The sequence below is a fragment of the Sphaeramia orbicularis genome, chromosome 24, assembly GCF_902148855.1.
Source record: "Sphaeramia orbicularis chromosome 24, fSphaOr1.1, whole genome shotgun sequence".
Taxonomy (NCBI): domain Eukaryota; kingdom Metazoa; phylum Chordata; class Actinopteri; order Kurtiformes; family Apogonidae; genus Sphaeramia; species Sphaeramia orbicularis.
In genome coordinates this window covers 13,465,149-13,473,952 of record NC_043979.1, presented here as the reverse complement: position 1 = coordinate 13,473,952, position 8,804 = coordinate 13,465,149, and the positions used below count along the sequence as shown (strand labels likewise).

The 8,804-nt window shown below is 34.1% G+C and overlaps 1 long non-coding RNA gene across 1 annotated transcript; it reads right to left on the bottom strand.

Moving 5' to 3' along the window:
- Positions 1-296: 296 nt before the first annotated feature.
- LOC115415482 (uncharacterized) lies at positions 297-8,532 on the bottom strand. Its single transcript, XR_003934824.1, has 3 exons — positions 8,523-8,532; positions 4,508-4,517; positions 297-395 (listed from the first exon to the last, which is right to left on the bottom strand). It is a non-coding gene; the product is annotated as an uncharacterized LOC115415482 (long non-coding RNA).
- Between the last annotated feature and the right edge of the window lie 272 nt (positions 8,533-8,804).

Below are 8,804 nucleotides of genomic sequence, written 5' to 3'. Positions count from 1 at the left end.
ATAAGTGATGTGTCTATACATTTACATACATGTACACATTCAGACTGTTGTGGACCATTCTTTATTGGTGTTTTGTGGTCATTGTTAATTCATGTTTTGTTTTCATTAGGAAGCTGTTCTAAGTACAGAAAGTAATGCATCATTGGCATTAAAAAAGCCATTCATTGGCTCTGATTGTATTTTCTGCTTTCATGGAACCAAAAACTGGATTTGCATTTTAATGTTGAGTACATAGAATCATCAGATAACAAAGAACCATACTACATGGTCAAACAAAGTTTTTCGTCACATGAAAAAGAGCGGGAAGAAGTGTAACTCATAAACTCCCACGCCCTTTTTACAAACTAATAATTGAATTAAATCTGCTTCCTTTGCTTTGTTGACACCCTTTTTTTCTATATATTTTTACAATAACACAAAGCATCAACACAAACCTGCGGTGGTCCAGAGGTGCAATAACCCAAAAAATTATCCACTGTGAAAAAAAGAGAACCGGCCAAAAAATTATTGGCCCACGCAAAAGGGTCCCAGCAGGGTTTAGGTTTGTTAGGTGTGTATTTATGCTAAAAAGGGTGTCTAATTGTGTTAACTTACCTTCACGAAAAATTACAAGTAACTAAAGTCAGTACAGGGCATTTGGAGGTGAAGGATTTTTACTTTAAACTAGTTTGTTTCTGGGGTTATAAAAATAAACTAAAAAGTTAATTCTGAAAGATTAAAGGATATTTTATTATCTTGTCAAAATAGTTGCGATGAATTGATGTATTGATTTATTTTAGAAATAGCAAAACTGGACAAAAGTAGGATAATAGTGGATAAGTTGTTTATTTTTTTTATAAATAATGAAACTGATGGAATGTTTTGATATATGTTGAAATCCAGCTAAAATAGGGATGGAAACAGTATCTGTATGCTTTTTAAGAATAGGTCTGTAGTGAGAGTTGTTGTTACATAAAAAGACCACTAGGTGTCAGACTAAGACCATGTTATGTCCATGGGGGCTCCAACTGTTTAGATTTACCTTGAAGGAAAGATAAAGGATACCCCATATCCATATATTAATTTAAAGTTAAGAGTTTAATATTAGAACATTAATGAAACTTGTTCAAATAAATCTTTTTCACTAATCTAATTATGTACTTGGTTTTCTTGAATTGATTATGTTAATATCTTAACTGAAAAGGTGTATTACTTATTGTCATTATCCTGATTATTGCTTGATGGGATGATACATTTAAAAATCCTGAAGGGACAAAATCATTCTAATGAAATGTTTGTTTTTTTCTTTTTGTTCAAATTAATACAAAAATAGATAATCTTAATTTCGTTGTGAGTCTAATGACTACTGTAGAAATTGCTGTATTTATGAAGCTGATGAGAAACCGTAGTTAGAAAAGCTGTACTTGCATTAATCAAACACTAAGTGTCACTCTGAGACCATGTTATGTCCATAGGGGATCTAAGGGTTCAAACTTACCTGGAAACATGGAGACACAATAAGGCAACTACAGACATTAAAGGTTAAAAATGAGACCCAGTGTATTAGAAAATGTATTTAAACATTAAATATCATGTATTTTTATTCTATATCAAATATTTTAAATCTAAAAGATATTTAAAAAACAAACAAACCTCTAAATGTGATTCTATTTCCAATTTCCATAATAATACATAAAGTGAAATTAAGTAGTTAAAGCTCTAACTTTACATAAGATTTTGCTTTTTTTTTTTTTTTTGACTTTTTAATGTTTAATAAAGAATATTTTCATGTATTAAAACAATCAAATTACCTAGAAATATATATATGAATAATTTTCAATGAGACTAAGTTGTACAATCCACTGATAAAAACTGTATTTGGACAGTTTATCAGTGCTTATACATGTTATACATTCACAAAAATACATTTATTTAACATTTTTGTTGTGAAATCCCCCGTAATTACACAAGATATTTGTCAATTAACAAACAGGTCTTGTTAAACTCACAGATCAAATACTTCTTTTACGGTTAATTGTCAGTAATTTTGTCTTGTTTTATTTTTATTTTTTTACAGTATTAAACTTTAAATTAACAGTTTAATCTCATAAATAGAAAAGAAAATTTGTGACATTATGATACATTTGCAAATGTATTTTAACTGTATTTTTCTGTGAAAAAAGAAAAAAATTCTCTTAAAAAATTGATTTTTTTTTTGTTATTCACAGTTACAGTTTTTTTGTGTGTGTTATTTTACATTTGACATGTAAAATCACAGTCTATTTTTGTCATTTCATTGTTATTTTCCTGTATCTTGAAAATACAGGAAAAGTCTGTAAAATAAACAGTGAAAATTCTGTTAAATTATAGATTTTTTTTTTTACAGTGAGGGTCTGATTACCTAATAACAAAAAGTGAGTGAAATCATATGAAGTGTTTCATCTTGCTGTGCTGTTCTGCAGAAGATGCAAAAGCCTTTTCCTTTCATTGCATTAGTTTCTGAAAAACTATTTCATATGTGATTCATGCAGCAGAAAGGCATCTCCTCAAGCTGCACAGCGTTCGTACTTTGACTGAAATGTACTATATTGATCTCTAATAGTTTATTTTACATTTTATAATAATAACCTACTATATACAGGGTGGGGAAGCAAAATTTACAATATTTTGAGGCAGGGATTGAAAGACAGTGTATGACCAGTTAGTTTATTGAAAGTCATGAGAATTTATTTGCCACAAGAAAACTGACATAATAGAAAATGTTTTTATTCTATGTGTCCTCCTTCTTTCTCAATAACTGCCTTCACACGCTTCCCGAAACTTCCGCAAGTGTCCCTCAAATATTGGGGTGACAACTTCTCCCATTCTTCTTTAATAGTATCTTCCAGACTTTCTCGTAATAGTTTTGCTCATAGTCATTCTCTTCTTTCCATTATAAACAGTCTTTATGGACACTCCAACTATTTTTGAAATCTCCTTTGGAGTGACGAGTGCATTCAGCAAATCACACACTCTTTGACGTTTGCTTTCCTGATTACTCATATGGGCAAAAGTTTCTGAAAAGGTATGGATAATAGTGTTAGGTATGATTATGACATCAATATATGTTTGGTTTCAGAACAATTGATGTAGTGCCTGCTGAGAAAAAACAACTAAATGTTCATTGTAAATTTTGCTTCCCCACCCTGTAGAAATAATTTTTGGAGGAATGATGAATAATAGTCATGTGTTGTATTATGTACTTTAGTGCGTACAAACATCTGTAATACATGTTGCATCCATCCATTGGAGCATTTCAGGTCATTCTTAAAAAGATAAAACCTATATTGCATGATTATCCAAAACTTTTAATGTCTGCAGATGCAAAAAAAACAAATATCAGTGTTTATCTGTACCTACACATATGGACAAACAGTAAAAGGACATGTCTTTATACTTTACTTTATACTGAGTTATAAGCTGCCTCTTTATGAAATGTTTGAAGGAATGTGACAGAATCAGTTGTGGTGAGGCTGTGCACAGGGTATAAACCTGATAAAGCATTGCAGAAGGAATATTTTTGTGTTGCCAGTCTTTCTTTGTTTTTTTTTTTTACTTTCCTAGACATGAGCGTCAGTCCTTGGTGTGTTTTGTATTTCAGTATACATGGACAGTCTATTGACTCTTAGTTGTTTTCTTGGCATTTGAAGGATATTGACATCCTCTGTTTGTTCACAGGGCCTGAAAGCGACTAAAGATGCAAGGCTCCCCCTTTTATATTGTACCATCACATTCTGTTGTGTTGTATGTCTGTGTTGGAAGGAAGACACACACGATTATACGCGGTGTAGTGTGGTATTTGCTTTCTCCTCTTTTAACACCAGCCCATAAAAAGTTTACTGAGAGCCCTCCCTTCTGCTTTCATCAGCATATCACTTTGAGCTCCTATTATGCAAATGAAATCACAGCTCTATAAACCATATGTAAATGGAAAACACAAGCATGTCCAGAAAAAAAGAAGAGGGGAGAGAGGACAGCCCTGTCTGTTTCCTCTCCCAACCTCAAAGTTTTTAGACCTAAGCCCATTTGGAATAACTGCAGCCAGAGGACCATTATAAAGGATTTGAATCCAGCTGATAAAATTAGAACCAAACCCAAATTGTTGTACAGTGTAAATCAAGTAGGACCACTCAACACGGTCAAACGCTTTTTCTGCGTCGAGGGAAACCACCAGACCATTCACAGCGTGCTGCTGACAGAACTGAATTGTGTTTAGAAGACGTCTGAGGTTATTACACAAATTGTGACCCTTAATAAAGCCTGTTTGATCAGTATTTATTACACAGGGCAAGATACTTTCCAAACGTGTTGCAAGAATTTTAGACAGAATTTTTAAATCAACATTAAGCAATGAGATGGGTCTGTAAGAGCCACAATCTATTTGTTTTTTTTTTTTCAAGGGTGGCATGCCGTTGAAAACAAAAATCTATGTGTAAAAAAAAATGTCTGACAGTGAACACAACATTGGTTCAGTGAAATACACTTGGACTGTTTCACCACTGGCTGCTTTAGAAAGGATGGGTTTGTCAGATAGTTTTCATCAGAGTAAAACCCCCTGTTCCCAATAAAACTAAACTTGTAGTTTCTAAATCTACCAAGAAGTTGTTTACCAAAAAAACCCCTAAAGATATCATTGACAGCTGTTTAAAACATGTGAGTGTGTGTGTGTGCTTGGCGTAGGTGTGTGACGTCAGTGTAGACAGCTGATATGAAGATGAAGAATCTATTATATATACTATTATAAGAACCTATAAATAATGAAAAACACTCATTTTCCTCTTTTGATTTAGTGTAAAAAAAAAAAAGCCAAATTACACAAAATGTTTACATTTAGACAAACCCTTTTACAAAAACTGTGACCCAGAGCAAATATGAACAAACTGAAATGTCTTTAGAGAAGGATGTGGAATCTGAATAATATTCTGTCTGTTATTACATGTTTTGTGTGTTTGTGGATCCACTGTGATCTGTGAGTTAGAACATGCATGTGTAAATGATAAACTGGCAGGATATTGGTAACATTGCACTGACCGTTCTGTAGAATGTTGAGGTCGTTCATATTTGTTCATGTTCTGTTCAAGTACAGCTTGTACATGTAAACATTTTCATTTTTACAGAATTGGACTGTTTTGTTGTTTTTTTTTTTTACTCAAAGCTTTGGGAAATGTATCCAGATCCATTTATTCTCATCCAGTTCTGTGTGTTTATTCTATTACAGAAATAGCCCATGTTTTGGTCATATTCCAATCAGATCTGTAAAAAATTCAAATTCCAATTTGATATCATTGATACTGATTTATTGGATCAATCCACTTCCTATCTGTTATAATGGGAAAATTTTTCAAAGTGGCACCAAATCCAGAATCAGATCCGGATCGAAATAATTTCAATCCCTTGTGTTGACATCATCATACAGAAGCTGTATACCAAGTTTGAAGTCGATCAGAACTGGAGTTTCAGAGAAAAAGACGATTGAAATGTTTTCCCCTTAAGAGCCCATGTTAAATTTCGTGTCAGTTCCAGATCCAGAAGAAGATCCTGATCAGCATGTGGACATTATGTTTGGGTCATCTCCCCATCAGGGCTGGACTGGAGAAATTTACACTGGATATCATTTAGATTTACCGAGTTACTGCATCCATCCACTTCCTATCTCTGACAATGGGGACATTTTTCAAAGTGGCACCAAATCCAGAATCAGATCCAGATCCAAATAATTTCACTAACTTTTGTTGACATCATCATAAAGAAGCTGTATACCAAGTTTGAAGTCAATTGGAATTGTAGTGTAGCCCGATGGAAATAAGGGGATGGGTGTGTGTTAAAAAGTAAAAAAAAAAAAAAAAAAAAAAAAAAAAAAAAGCATAAATACATAAATACCTAAGTTCATAAGTGGAATACAAAGGGTTAAAAATTAAAACCATTTCAGTGTGGGAGTATTAAAAAGATCATGTATTTGTGAAAAGGTATGTAACTTTGTTGAGTTTATGCACTGTATTGTTTACAGGATGTTACATGCAAAGTGTTTGTTAAAATACTTAATTAAAAATAACAATATTAATAATATGGGAAAGTTGCGCAAATGTTTTATGTTTTGTTAAAAAGTAATGAAAATGTATATTTTATGTAATGTGTATTATGAGCTTGGAGAATAGTTCGGGGTCAAGGGAACAGGAAGTAGGAAGTAGAAGAGAGGAAACCTGGTGAAGACGACGGGCGCGTGTGTGTATGAGAATATGGAATAACAGACAGTGTATTCAGGAAGAAAAGAACACCAGTTTAGTTCAGGAAAGTGGTCGGACAGATGACAAACGTGACTTTAATGGTGAGAGACTCTGTGTTGTAACAGCACTTCGACTAGAAGTCCAACGTTAAAAAAAAAACACACACAGACTGCGACCTCAGTAAGTTAGCTGCATGTGGCTAGCTATGGACGGACTAAGCTAGCAGGTTAGCTAACCGCTAACTGCAGAATGTACGGAGGACCCAGACTGAGCCCACAGCAACACTGGAGCTGACGGACAGGAGGACTGCCGATTACCGGATTCTGGATTTCCATTTCCCTGGACGTGTGGATTAACATTTCTCGGGAGCTGGTGATACAGGTACCTTTTTGTGTTTTTTTTTTTTACTGCCCTATGAGGTGAAGAGGCCATTTGGTTTTAGGCTGCAGCGCACAGGCCTGCACAGCCCTTATAAACTGTGTGTGTGTTTTTTGCATTGTAAATGGAAGATTTCAAGTGCATACAGTGTGGTTAAAGTGCTCTCAGTGTTTATAAAAGGGTTCATTTCAAGGGTAAATGTTTTAAAAAAGTACATTAAGTTACATTGCACTAAAAATGGTCTAAAAAATAAAATACTGCCATAGTTTAAATAATCGTTAATATTGTAAGAGATTACATACTTAACAAGAACCCAGGTTAGCTACCCCTGTCAAAGCAATGAAGAGCAAAGGGGCGCTACAGTAGTTTCGGAGAAGAAGACGATTGAAATTTTTGTTACAGATGACAGACGCCACATGACGACAATAGCTTACAGGCCGAAAATCAGTTTGCAATTTACACAGAAGGATGTGGATGATACAAAGACACAGTTGGGCAATCCAAAACAACAGAGTAACACCACCCACACAGACTTGTACAAGGTATGTGACAGTATACTGGTCGTGTCTGATAAAATAGAGTATCTGGAGTCTCAGTCCAGGAGAAACAACCTGATGATAGATGGCGTTACAGAGTCACCTGGAGAAAGCTGGACGGACACAGAACTAAAAGTGAAAAAGCTTTGAAGTGAGAAGTTCCAGTTCCAGAAGCATGTTGAGATGGAGAGGGCTCACTGTGCTGGAAAACCTAAAGGAGACAGACCAAGGCCCATTGTGGTCCGACTTCAGAAGTTCAAGGATAAATCCGAGATACTACAGAGAGCCAAATGCCTCCGAGGTACGAAAATCTATATTAACGAGGGCCGCACAGATGCTGTTTAGATAAAACAAAGAGAACTAATGCCAAAGCCAAAAAAACACTGGCCTACATTGAAACTACAATGGATCCACATCCAGAGATAGATCCTGATGATAACTTTCTTTCTACCATAGCAACGGATTGCAATTATTTCACCCAAGAGCAGTATGAAAATGATATTGAATCAGTAGGTAAGTTGTCAATCATATATTTTAACAGCAGAAGTATGTATAAACATTTTATTTCCATCAAAGAATATTTCAACAGCACTCATCCATTCAGTTTCATTGTAATTTCAGAAACCTGGTTTGACATTGATAAAGGTATTGACTTTTGTCTAGAGGATTATGAATCGAGATATATGAACAGAAAAAAGAAAATGGGGGGTGGGGTTGCACTATATATTCATAAATCAGTAAAATGTATGGTCTTAACAGAGATGACATTAGAAATAGATGAAACGATGGAATGTGTGACTGTAGAGATCCACAATGAAAAGAAGAAAAATGTAATTCTAAGCTGTGTATATCGATCACCTGGTTCAAGTATTGAACTTTTCAGTGAATGGATGGAGAAACAATTTTCTCCTGTAAAAGAAACTAAACTAAACTAAAAACTATAGCTGACTTCTTGGACATAATGTACAGTATGTCCCTTTTTCCATCAATAACTAAACCAAACAGAATAACATCACACAGTGCCACGATTCTAGACAATATCTACACTAACATCATGGGAAATCAAACCACCCGTGGCCTGCTTATATGTGACATCACTGATCACTTCCCTGTTTTCACTCTAAGGATTGGAGTACAGTCTACAGGGAATCAGACGTGGAGAGTGCATATGGTAATTTCTTCGATGTATTTATTTCTCTGTATAACACACACTGCCCTGCCAAAGAACTCTGCATAAAGAAAAAGAAAATAAAAACACCCATGGCTTATTAAAGAAATAATAAATGCTTGTAAAAAGAAAAATAATCTCTATAAATCGTTCATTAAGTTACAAACTAAAGAAGCAGAACAAAGATATAAGACTTACTGAAATAAATGAACAAACATAATCAGAACTACCAAAAAGCAATATTATAATAAATTATTATATAAAAGTAAGAATAATATAAAAGGAACTTGGGATTTATTGAACAACTTAATTAAACAAGGACCTACTAAAGCAGCATATTCTGACTACTTTATTGATAAAAATAGTGTAAATCACAGCATGAATAACATAGTCAACTGATTTAATAGTTTTTTTGTAAATGTGTGCCTGGAGTTGGCTGCAGATATTCCCAACCAAGGTGATGACCAATGTAATGAAACC